Raw genomic sequence first — 13,972 nt, 5'->3', positions numbered from 1 at the left:
TAGCAATAGAAGCAAGTGGATCTGTTTTTAAATCTAACATAAATCTCCCCAAATTAAATGAGAACATAAGATACTGCACTAATTATGTGTTTTTCCATGCCATCTTCTAACAAGAGAGGAAATAATTAGATTAATGGGGCATGGAGACTATGTAAATAAGTACAGAAAAGCTGTCTGGATAAAAACTTAACTCAGGCTATCCTGAGCCAGTGCTGAGGCTCTTCCTGAGACCCCTCTCCAGGTCACAAATCTTTTAGAAGTCATTAACCTAAAACTTTTCGATCTGTTGGCTACATTTACTGAAGGCTCATTTCACTGTGCTGGATTTTATGGGATGGCTTCTCCTTTAGAGAGGTTACTGAAGGCTCATTTCACTGTGCAGGATTTTATGGGATGGCTTCTCCTTTAGAGAAGCTTTGAGTAAATGTAAGTGGTACTTGTGAATGGTACAGGTGAGAAATACAACCTTTCATTCAAAGAACTAAGGTCACCCATACCTTCTTTAAGAGAACCTATCCAGCCTTCCTGTTTATAAGCAAAACCAAACTAGTGATGCAGTGACAGCAAAGACTACTAAAATAGTAGCCCAGCAGGCTATAGCAGGTAGGTAGAAGGGAGCTAATGTAAATGCAAGTTCTAGAGGAAAGACATTTTTAAAATGCATTTTTGAAAACCATGCATGTCCAGAAGTTCCCTGCTTCCTATCATACTCAAGTGAAAGCTTGGGATGTTCATCCTTTGAAATATGTGTGGTAGATCTGTGCATTTAAAATTCAGAACATATGCTAAGCACTCTGGATTTACAGATGACAAAGACGTGAAAAATAATTGACTTAGGGTGTGAACACTATATAAATATAAATATATTTTATATATAATATATAAATATAAATATATAATATATAAACTATATAAATATATAAAAAATATATTTTATATATAATAAATTTAAATATAAATATATTTTTAATATTTATATATTATATATATAATATATAGTTTTATATATTTCATATATAATATATAGTTTTATGTTATATATTATATATTTTATATGTTTATATAATACATTATGTATATTTTATATATTATATATTTTATGTTTATATAATACATTATGTATTTTTATATATTTATATTATATATATAAATTTCTACAGAATGAGAGAGAGAAGCTGTCTGCTTTAAAACTTTGCTAAAACTGTCTCTAAGCATTTCTTTCTCCTGGAGGAGGTCACAGCCTAACAGACAGGTCTGAGATGGACACAGGTAAATATGTAGAACAATGTGAGTCTAATCACCTGCTGTCTCCTGGTTCTTTAAGATTTAGATAAGATTAGCTTGAAACTCTGTTCTACAGTTTTTACAAACTATAATTTTTTGCGAGGGCTGAGGATGGACTGGGGAAAAGTGAAGTGGTGGTTGACTTGGATGTTCTCCTTTTCCCTCTGCCTCTGACCTCCTGCTTCCACTGAGGTAATTGAAGTTATGTATCATTTCGTTTTCTGAGAATATTTCATACCAGGTCATCCAGACATCAGCGCAGCCCCTGCCCTTCCTACTTATACAAGGCAGAGTTTATTGAAGATTATCTTAATATGGGAGAAAATGGGTAGGTTTATATCATAACAGAGCAATGCAAATCTGACTATGTACTTTTCTGACCAACTGGTTTTCTTAGGATAAAACACAAGGCCCTGCATGACCTGGCCCCAGTGGGCTTTCAAAACCTCTCCTCATACCATTCTTGCTCTTAGTCACTTCACTCCAGGCACAGTGATACTCTTTCAGTTTCTCAAATTTTGTTTCCATTGCAGGAACTTCTCATATGCTGTTCCCTCTACTGCTCCTCCTTCTGCTCTTTGTATGACTGGCTTCTCATTTTTAGGTCTTAACTAAAAGGTATTTTTAGAGAGGACTTCCTAGAATATCCATCCTTAAATGTGTCACTTATCCTCTCTGATAACACCCATTATTTTTCTTCATAGCACTCTGCCAATCTGTCCAAGATTTACTTATTTTTATTCTTGTCTGTTTTCCGCCACTAGATGGTAAATTCCACAAATGCAAGGACTGTTTCCCTTGTATCCATCCCTGTAGACCCAGCCTACTTAATTCCTGACGTGTATCAGTTACTCAGTCATTGTGCTTGAATGAATGAATGAGGTAGCTCAGCAGGACCTGATTGATTAGGTGTAGCAGAAAGGGAGAGCAGGTATCAAGGATGGTGTGCCAGTTTCAGGCTTCAGCACCTGGGTAGGTGGTGGAAACACTGAGTAGGTGGATGGGCAGGTTTGGGGACAGATCCTAAGTTACATCTTAGGTCTGGGTACAGATGTTGATTAGGCTTTTGGGTGCATAGGTTCATGGTAGCCATAAGAAACATTCTGCTGCCTGCTCATTAAAATTTCATTTCTAATTGTTAAATAAATACCTGATCTGCTTAGAAAAAAATAATTTGTACTTGCGTATTTGTAGTTGCCATTCAGTTTTCTAGGCCTTTGGGATTTTACCCATATTTAGTTTTTAAATTTGTTATTAATCACAGCTTCCTTAATGAGACCATTTTCCCCATCTCAATGCATATATTTTTCATTAGTAATAATGACTCATTCAGTTCACCTGCTAAACCATATACATACTTCAGAAAATTAAGTCATTTTTATAGTATATCTTCTTTTGTGTTGAGAAAATTTTGTATCAGCATTAGATAAAACAACAGCTATTTAGAGTTCAAGTTATATTTCTTACCATGTACATTCAAAGAAAATTTCAATGACGTTTGACCACTGAGTTACTGATGAATGCCCAGATCTTCAGGATTAAAACCCTTCTTTATAGATCAGAAAGCATTGTGATCAGAAAGCTTTCAACAGACATTTATGGGATCCCTGTAAAATCCAAAGCACCAAGTTAGGGACTGGAAGTTACAGCAATCTCATTCAAATGCTAAGAACTGGATCAGTATTCTGGTTTTGAGAACACAGAACAAAGATGTTTCAGCCACTTCTCTTGGAAATCATTTCACAAACATTTACTTAAATAAAACTGAAAGTCTTCTGTAACCCAGAACCATAGTATATAAAGAAGGGATGCTGAATGCAATGATGAGACTGGAATTTGAATATGGCATCAAGAGATGTGGAGGCCGGGGGCTGTGGTTCATGCCTGTAATCCCAACACTTTGGGAGGCCGAGGCGGGCAGATCATCTGAGGTCAGGAGTTCGAGACCAGCCTGGCCAACATGGTGAAACCCCGTCTCTACTAAAAATACAAAAATTAGCCGGGCGTGGTGGCGCACGTCTGTAGTCCCAGCTACTCGGGAGGCTGAGGCTAGAGAATCGCTTGAACCCGGGATTGCGCCACTGCACTCCAACCTGAGCAACACAGCAAAACTCTTGTCTCAAAAAAAAAAGAGAAAAAAGAAAAAGATGTGGGAATGTAGATTTCAGATGAAAGTGAGAGAGAGACCTCAGTTTTCCACTGAGGTGGTCCATGCTCAGTGGTAAAATAAACATTCACTTTTGAAGAACTGGAATGGGGAACTTAGGTTGGTGGTGAGAGCTTCCGTGCGCCCTGTTTGACACCAGAGAGTAGCATAGGAGGCAGAGCTGAGTAAAGAAACACCTATGCACTTGCCATCTTTGAGGGAAGTGATCTGCCGGTGAGACAAGGCAATGGGGAGATACTTGAATTTATGGCTTGAAAGGATATACTGTGTACCAGAAAAAAAGACTAATGTACGATGATCAGCACTGAGACATTTCCTAGTAAAGTTATTGCCCCTCATAGATAAAAAGATAATCATTTAGATATCCAAGACAAAAAAAAAAAAAAAAAAGGCAAAGGCAATCCAGAGACCTGTAAAGGTGGAAGATAATGCTGACCATTGGCTTTTCTAAGACAGCATCGAGTTCTAAAAGACGGCTGACCAATGCTACTAATGTTTGGGGTTGGGGGAGAATGAGTATGAGTGGAGAATTTTGAACCTAATCAAACTGTTGCTCAGTTATAAAAGCAATAAAAGTGGAAAAATATTCCCAAGAATTCAGGACCTCAGGAAACACGTTTTCATAAATACTTTTTGAATAAGCTATTAGAGGACAAACTTAGCCAGCTGAGAGATGGAGACTGGCAAAACGCTTGAGGTAAGCTTTGATTCCCTCCATTTAATTACAAGACTGAGACCAAAATGTGGGAATTATGGTTAAAAACATTATTTTAAATTATTTCTAAATATTTATGGTAATTATTTTAAACCATGACAATGAAGAAATGTCTAATTGTTAAAAGTTGGGAGGGTAGTAAGTGGGAAATAGTATAAAACAAGATTCAAAAGATATTACTTAAAACTAATAATTAAACTAATAGGGTTTATAAACCTTTGATGGTATATAGGTAACATTAGAAAAACTAAATAATAAGATTAAAAGCTAACAATTACATAGACCAAGAAAAATAATGTAATGGAAAAATGATTAGTTGGAGACAGAAAAGGAAGCATATGGTATATTAATTTTGACATTTTTTGTAGTGGAGTACCAAAATATGCTGTATAAAAATAGAGAATTTGGCTGGGTGTGGATAAAAATAGAGAATTTGGCTGGGTGTGGTGGTGCACACCTGTAATCCCAGCACTTTGGGAGTCCAAGGTGGGTGGATCACTTGAGCTCAGGAGTTTGAGACCAGCCTGGGCAACATGGCAAAACCGTTATCTATACCAAAAATGCAAAAAGTTAACCCGGCATGGTGTCACGATCCCAGCTACTTGGGAGGCTGAGGTGGGAGGATCGCTTGAGCCCTGGAGGTGGAGGTTGCAGTGAGCCGTGATCAAGAGGATTTAAGCTGGGTGGGGTGGCATGCACCTGTAGTCCCACCTACTCAGGAGGCTGAGGCAGGAAGATTGCTTGAGCCCAGGAGTTCAAGGCCAGCCTGGGCAATGTAGCAAGAGCCCCTTCCTCCTCAGAAAAAAAGAGAAGAGAGAGGATTTATGATATGATGCAAAGTTACAACAACAGTGATAACACTAGAAAAATTTACAGTAGAATATAAACTGGAAAAAGTTTCTTTACTACTAAAAGGAGATACTGAAATAGATAGTCTCTTTTCAGCCTCTGGCTGTTGTTTTTCTGCCTGAGATGAAGCCAACAGAAGGAGGAGGATTTGGCCAACAGAAAGAGGAGCTGAGCAAGAGCCTTGATGCAACAATGAAAACAGAGAGCTTGACATAGATTCACATATATCTCATGTATATTCATAAAATCACAATATAACTATAAACTCGGTAGAGACTCTCAGATTAGATCACAAGTTACCTGCTGTGCAGGTAACTGCTATTAAATGATATATACATTTCTGAAAACAGTGGACACTCTTAAAAATAACGGAGCTATAGGGCAGACTACTCAAATTCGACGTAACTTTTTAATCAGATAACTAACAAAGCTAATTCTAATAAAATAGTATAGTTTAAAGAACATGATAAATTTTTAATAAATAAGCATAAGTTGCAGTAAATATAGGAATTTACTGTATAAAATTTTAAGGTGAAGTTATGTGACTAGAAAAGGATGTAAGGAAAGTTGAAACTTGAATTACAGAGGCAAGTGCAAAATGCACAGAGATTGGGAAACTTTATGTATACATAATTTTTGTTTTTTGAGATAGGGTCTCACTCTGGTACTCAAGCTGGAGTGCAGTGGCATGATCATGACTCACTGCGGTCTCAACCGCCTAGGCTCAAGGGATTCTCCTACCTTAACCTCTCAAGTATCTAGGACTACAGGCATGCACCACCACACCCAGCAAGTTTTTAAATTTTTGGTAGAGACCAGGTCCCACTGTGTTGCCCAGGCCAATCTCCAACTCCTGGGATCAAGCCATCCTCCCCCCTCAGCCTCCCAAAGTGCTGGGATTACAAGCATGAGCTTCCATGCCTGGCCAGAAAACCCATATATTAAATGACCAAATTGAGCCAAGGAGAAGAAAAGTAGAGAGAATGGACATCTTGTATAATACCCTATTCTTCCACAGTGCATTACCTTCTGCTGTGTTGGAACAGTGGTGAAAAATCTCAGTAAAATGTCCAAAGTAGAAAATAGTTGGTATAATATTTCAGAACACAATGAAGCAAAAGTAGACATTTTTAACAAAATTAGGAAATAAAATGAACTTACCTCCTGGAAATGTTATAACACTAAAACTTTTTGATTCAAAAGTTTTTGTTATTAAATCAATGCTGAGTAACTAGATAAAAATAATAATGATGACAATAATAGCATTATATAGCAAAACCTAGAGATGCAGATAAACGAGTACTCAGAGGAAATTTATATACTTAAAAGCTTTTATTAATATAAATAAGTAGGAAAAGAAATTAAGCATCCAATTCAAGAGGTTAGAAAAAAGGCTTTAAAGCAGAAGGAAAGACAGTTAACAAAAACAGTATTAGAAAAAAGTAGAACCAATGAAAAAATATCCAAAATCTAAATCTTTGAAAACACTAATAAACTGGTAGATAACCAAAAGGGGTATGGGGGAGAGATTAGGAAGAGGAAGCATAGATATAGAAGACGATAAATGAAAATGAGAATCACAGGCACCCCCAAAAATTAAAATTATCATAAGACATTACTTTGTACAACTCTATGCAAGTCAGTTTAAAAGCTGGGAAGAAGTAGATGATTTTCTAGAAACTGTAAATTAACAAAGAGCTAAGCCTCCTCTCCTCACAACCCCTCCAGGACACATACACAGAGTATCGGACCTAGATGGTTCCACATGTGAATTCTACCAGAATTTCAAGTATAGTTAATACTTTCAAATCGTTTTCTTATGCCAGCAGAACTATGATAGTAATACATAACAGAAATAACATAAAATAGACGAAATTTGCTTATGAATACCAATGCAGAAATACAAAATAAAATATTAACATGCAGAATTCAACAGAACATTAAAGGAATATACCACAAGCAAGTGGGATTCATAACAGACATTAAATAATGCTTCTACATTAGGAAATCTTTTAATAGAGCAAAAGAAAAATTGTATCTTCTCCATAGATGCTGAAAGCCCATTTGATAAAATTTAACATGAATTTTTTATTTTAAGAAGTGCCTTATTAAAATATGAATAGGAAATTCTTTAATAAGTCTTAAATAGATCCATATCAATATATCTGTATCATTTAACCCCAAGGTTATCATTGTTACTTAAAGTAAAACGCTGGGAGATTTTCTCATTAATATCAGTAATGAGCCACAACCTATCACTGTTTTTTAATATGTTCTAGAGGTACCTGTTTTGAAAGTACTTAGAAAACAAAAGGCCATATGGAGCGTAAACATTGAAAAGAAGTGATAAAATTACCATTTTTGCAAATGATGTATACTTGGAACGCTTGGATTGTATACTTGCAGAACCCAAGATTATCAACTAAAAATCTTGGGTAAGTTGGTTGGGTACAATATAAATATGCAACAGTTAGTAACCTTATATACAATTAACAGTTAGAAAATGAACTGGAAAATTTCCATTTGCAGTAAGAATAGCACTACAGAAAATACCCAGGAATAAACAAATTTAACAAAACTCTTTAAGATTAAAAAAAAAAAAAAAAGTGGGATGGGGAGAAAATCAAAAAGCTATTTGGGAGATGCAAAAGATATGAAAAATGAACAATATGGCAATAATCTATTCTTATAGAGGAAGATTCCCAGTCATAAGTATGTCAGGTTTTCCTAAACTTAGTACACATTTAATTGTATCAATGCAAATACCAACAGGATTAGCTGATTCTAAAGCTTATTTGTTATACAAAAGTTTTAAAATATCCTGGAATGTTCTGAAGTAATAGAGTAAGGAGGGGATTGAATAGGCTTGTCAACTACTAAGACAAATTTTTATGATACCTAATTTTAAATAGTAGTATACTTTGCCCTAATAAGGATACTAGTTAATGGAATAGAATTAAAGATTCAGAATAGACCCAAATACATTAAGGAATTTAGCATATGATAAAGATGCCATCACAGTGATGAAAAAATAGAGTCACAAAGACAAAGGCAAACTAAAAAAATATATATATGTTATTTATATATTATAGACAAAGGGTTAAATATATATTTAAAATGTTTATAATACATAATATGTAATAAGGCTAAATTAATAATATGTAAATAGATATTAAGAATTAAGACTTTCTAGGCAGGGTGGCTCCCACCTGTAATCCCAATGCTTTGGGAGGCTGAGGCGGAAGAATCGCTTGAGCCCAGGGGTTTGAGACCAGCCTGGACAACATCGTGAGACCCCCATCTCTAACAAAAAAAACATGTATATTTTTCATTAGCCAGGTGTGGTGGTGTGTGCCTGTAGGCCCAGCTAGGTCGGAGGATTGCTTGAACCCAGGAGGACAAGGCTGCAGTGAGCTGTGATCACATCACTGCATGCCAGCCTGGGTCGCAGAGTGAGACCCTGTCTCAAATAAATTTTGTTTTAATGAATTAAGATTAAATAGGAATATAAATATTCTTAAATATATCCAGAGTTCCTATAAATCAATATTTTAAAAAGAAAATGGACAGATGACAAAATTCACAGAAAATGAGAAAATACAGATAACTAGTATGTACTTGAAAAAGTGTTAAATCTTCTAAAAGAAATTCAAAATAAAATCATAATATATATTACAATTAAATAAGCAAAGATGAAGAGGTTTGATAACATATCTGGGAAGGTGTGATTGAAGCAGCACTCTTACATCTTATCATGGGAGTTAGTTCAACATATGTGCAGGGCAGTAGCAATATAGCAGTTCCACTTTTGGAAATTCATCCTATAGATATACTTGCCCATGCAAGGGAAACGTTCTGTCTACAGGGATACCCATTGCAGTGTTGTTTGTAATAGCAACAGGATGCAAATAATGCAAATGCCTATCCGTAGGGAGTTAGGAAACTGGAAAAATTCTGGTATATCCATATATAATAGAATGCAGCTATTAGAAAGACTAAGGCAACTGTATACATAATGATATGGTGCTATCTCTAATACATAATGGTAAGAAGCAGAGTATAGAATAGGATGTATAGTATGTTCCCCCCACATTTTGAAAGGAAAAAAATAATATAAAATCTTGAAAATTATATATAATCAACTGGTAGCATTGGTTGTTGTGAAGAGGGAAACTTGGTAACAAAGGGTTGAGATGAGCAGGTGCCTTACTTTCACTCTATACCCATTTGTAGCTTTTAGAAACTGTCCTATATGCTTGTATTGCCTGTTCAAATTTTATTAACTAATTAAAATCAAATGGATCATGATCCATATTGAAAAAAATCTTAATTTCTATCTCAGAACATATAGGTGGATATTTTGGTAAATGGCAGATCAAAAATACGCAAGTCAGTTCTAGGTGGATGGCAGATCAAAATGTGAAAAGTGAAACAGTAAAGCTTTTGGAAGAAATGGAAAAATCTTTCATAACCTTGGAATAAGCAAAATATCTTCAACAGGAGGCAAAAACCATGAATCATCAGGGAAAGAAATTGATAAATTGGACTATATAAGATTAGGAATTCTTGTTTATTAAAATACATAAGATTAGGAATTCTTGTTTATTAAAATACCATTAAAAAATGAAAATGCAAGCCACAGATTGGAGAAGATATTTGCAATAAATATAACAAACATTCATATCTAGAATATGCTAAAAACCTCCTACAAATGGTAGGAAAAAAGCAGACAATCCAGTAGATAAATGGGCAAAATATTTGAACGGGCACTTCATGAAAGAGGATATCCAAATGAAAATTAAAACCACAGTGGAGTACCACTACATGCCCAGAATGGTTAAAGTAAGAAAGGTTAACAGTATTTAGTGTTGCTGAAGATAATGGAGCACGTTTTCCTCATGGTGGGGAAAGTAAATTGATATGACCACTTTGGCAAATTGTCTTTAGTATTATGCCTGAACGCATGATTTCCTATGACCCAGCAATTCCACTCCTACGTGTATACCCAAGAGAGGTGCACGCACATGATCACCAAAAGGCACCCACTAGAATGTTATGGCAGTTTTATTGGAAATAGCCAAAAACTGAAAACTAATAGAATGTAATGTCATCCAGTAGAATGGAAAAATAAATTATAATATAGCCACACAATGGAATGTTGTGCGGCAATGAGGATAAATTATCTACAAATACACAACAATATGGATGAAGTTCACAAACCATAATGTTGAGCAAAAGAAACCAGACACAAAGAGTTTACCTTCTAAGAGTCCATTCATATGTGTTACAATAATAAGCCAAACAAAACTATGATGTTTCAAGTCAGGAGAGTGGGTTTTCTTGGTGAGAGCGAGTGACTGGAAGAAAAGGACATGAGAAAGGCTTCTGGGGTGCTGGTGATGTTCTTTTTCTTAATCTGGGCACTGGATTCACAGGTGTATTCAATTTGTGAAAATTAATCACATGCACTTAATGACTAGTCTATTTCATTGTATGTATGCTATACCTATTAAAAAGTTTTTAAAAGGAATGAGTCAGAAAAATTTCTAGAACTAGAGGTAAATGCAGAACAGTTGTAATAGTTTTGTATTTTATTGTCAGTCTTCTCTAGTCTTACTTGATTGTGTTAACTAAAAAACTTATTCCTATTACTTGACTTTAAAACTATTTCCTTCCCTCTTACTCATGTAAAATCAGTGATGGTGTCTTTACCCTTTCAACCTCCTCATGTAGCTCATTCCAGGCTATTAGGAAAGGATATGACAGTGTGACGTTTGTCTTTAGTTTTACTTTCCTGAAGATGGAATGGCTGTTTGTCAACTAAGATTGAGCCCCAGTAGAAAGGAGGGAAAGGCTTGGCTGAAGATGAGTTGAAAAGGTGTGAATATGTCAGTCATCTTTGTGTGTGTTAGCATGGTGCTGAAATGTGAAGCAGATAGAGAAGTAGGAGAGCTTCACTCGGGACTGTGGCAGGTGACGACATCCACACCAGCATTCTGGACCCTTCCGTGGTTGTTTTCACCAGTTCCACTAATAGCAGACTGACTAATGCTGCTTAATTAAATCCAACAGACTTAAACTTTTTTGCTCACATATCCCTTAAAAGAACTTTGAATATTCTTTACCACTCACTTACTTTTAAATTGACACCCAAAGGTTTTTCAACATGTTTCAATCAATTTACTTTTGTAAAAAAGAAGGTAGGAAATAGTGAATATTTTATAAAATGAAGAGGAGGAGGCCAGGCATGGTGGCTCATGCCTGTAATCCCAGCACTTTGGGAGGCCAAGGCGGACGGATCACCTGAGGTCAGGAGTTCAAGACCAGCCTGGCCAACATAGTGAAACCCCATCTCTACAAAAATAGAAAAATTAGCCAGGCTTGATGGCAGGTGCCTGTAATCCCAGCTACTTGAGAGGCTGAGGCAGGAGAATCGCTTGAACCTAGGAGGTGGAAGTTGCAGTGAGCCAAGATCGCACCATTGCACTCCAGCCTGGGTGACAGAGCAAGGCTCCATCTCAGAAAAAAAAAAAAAAAAAAAAAAAAAAAAGAGGAGCAACTGTACCTAGAATCAGTATTTCATGATATGATTTGATAATATTAAATACCTTGTGAATAAAAAGCACACTGAATCATCTGAAAGAAATTAATAAAATTTTAAGCTGCTACTTTATCTTGAGCTTTTTGGTAGTTCTGCAGAATATTCTAGTTCTAGTTAGAAGAATCAACCTCACTAACATATAACCCTTCATATGTCCTAAATTCAGAACACCTCGTTCAGGCCCCAAACACTGTTTCTAATGGTAGATTTCACCTTTGTCAAAATATGCATAAGACAGGAAATGTTATGGGTTTAATTATTTAAAGACAGGAAATGCTAATGGGTAAAAATCAAAATCTTTTGACTTTGAGGAGCCAAACAAAATTTATAAATCAATACACCCCAGAGTATGTACCGTAGCAGGTTTGGGATGTCAACACGTACAAACTCGGTCTACATCTCAGACAAGAAAGTTTTTTAAAGATCCCATGTGAAAGTTGAGAACCTGGAAATTTTTCTCCCAAAGTTGTCTGTGACTGTTTATTTCTTAGAAAATCTTTGTTTGAAGTTAGAAGACTGCTGTGATAGATATTTGAACAAGTAGCCAAGAAAAACAGATGTGCTGGCCCCTTTGGCTTTCCATGTAAACAGTCGAGGAAGCCAGCATGTCAAATGGTTACATTCAACCTGTGGCTTCCATGTTTTTGATGGAAAGATAAACACCTTTATTGTTAATAGATAAACAATTTCAACTGGAAGAAAATAGCATGGCTAAAAGTTAAGTGTATTGGAGCATAAAACTTACTTTTGTATATTTGAATTTTGGAAATGTGATCCCTCAAAATGTGCCTTTAAAAATAGGTAACTAGTGAATTTTTAGTTTATATTATTTTATAAAGTTATGTGGATTTTGGCAATAATGCCCTATGATTGTCATTTTAAAATAACATGGCTATTCATATATATGTATAGTAATACAAAAAGTAGTGTGTAAATAAAATTCAGCATATTAGAAATTTTATCATTGGATGTGGTAATTACAAAGACTTCCACTAAACAATCTTACAAGTTAATGTTTTTCTAGATAACATAATTAAGATAAACAAAATACTTTTACCTTATACTTTAGAAATCAGAAATTACATATTTTATGTTGTTTGAAATTAACCTCTGTGTTTGCCTCTCAACAATCAATAGGGTAGCCTGTTTTTTGTTTTTTGTTTTTTTAATTTGTATGCTTTCTTTAGGGTTTCTCTTTTGAGTTTCACCAGACCATGTCTAACATAATAGTGGTGATTTTTGACAAAATATTTTATTGTTAATGTTAAGATCCTAAATTTAAATTACATTTCACTGAAATGAAACCATGTAAATGATATAATTGAACTTAACTATTATTTAAAAATTGGTGAAAATAGAGTAAGATTTCCTGCCTAGGACACAAGCACTAGAACTTCGTTTCTCAGAATGTATTGTCTCAGACCTCATCATGAACATAGAGATGCTGGTTAAGATACAGATTCCTACACCTGCTTCGTGGTAATCTGCATTTTGATCGAGCATCCTGGATGATTCTGAAGCACAGGAATCTGTGAAGACAGCTATTCTAGGACAGCATTACTTAATCATGGATGATCCAAAACAGAAAGAGGCACCTCAAGTCCTTGGTAGCAGAGTACAAATAATAAAGTAATAAAAAGAAACAGTGGATCCTGGAGACATACCCCCTTCTTTACATCTTGACTATAATAGCCTAATTCAAATGTAACTATCCTGTCTTTATAGCTGTGATGTTTTATCCTCGTTACCCTCCAAAATACCAAATACTTCCATTCATCACTTATTACAAATGCCCTGCAATTACATGCAGAATGCTTATAAACTATGTTTACCCGAATTGCTGTAGAAGAACAAGTATTTAATTAACTGCCACAAAAGATCTGCTTTGTCATTTTTAAATACAGATTTTTAGTGATGCGTTAAAATAACAAATACAGATATTTTAGTTTAATTCAATAAAATGGAACCAGTACAACCTCTGTGTTCACAAATGAAGTGATTCGGAATGAGTTTGTCAGCGCTCATGGGGCCCTTGCACGCTGCAGTAGGATAAATAGCACATTTCTGTCCCACATTTTTCCTAAAGCGAAGGCTGTCTCTAATCTCTCTCTTTCGACAAACCTTCATGCGCTAAACTATGTGTCCGTGACATAGGAAGCTCATTTTGCTTGTAATGGGCCATATGCTTGTCTAGTAGATCATTTGTGAAACTGAAATTGGCTATTATAATGTGACAGGTATGTAAATAACATTTATCAGTGATCTCTGTAAAATTGATTCCTCCTTTCCCTTGTCATTATAAAAGGAAACTTTATTTCAGAGTAGAAAGTGCATTGTCTGAACTCATCAACACCCT

The 13,972-nt window shown here is 35.3% G+C and overlaps 1 protein-coding gene across 6 annotated transcripts in view; it reads left to right on the top strand.

Annotated features, from left to right (window-relative positions):
- The window catches only part of KIAA1958 (KIAA1958 ortholog), a 184,777-nt gene that overhangs the window by 116,412 nt on the left and 54,393 nt on the right, over positions 1–13,972 (top strand). The window lies entirely within an intron of this gene.

The sequence above is a fragment of the Symphalangus syndactylus genome, chromosome 3 (genome assembly GCF_028878055.3).
Source record: "Symphalangus syndactylus isolate Jambi chromosome 3, NHGRI_mSymSyn1-v2.1_pri, whole genome shotgun sequence".
NCBI classification, from domain to species: domain Eukaryota; kingdom Metazoa; phylum Chordata; class Mammalia; order Primates; family Hylobatidae; genus Symphalangus; species Symphalangus syndactylus.
This window is presented reverse-complemented; position numbering and strand designations above follow the sequence as displayed.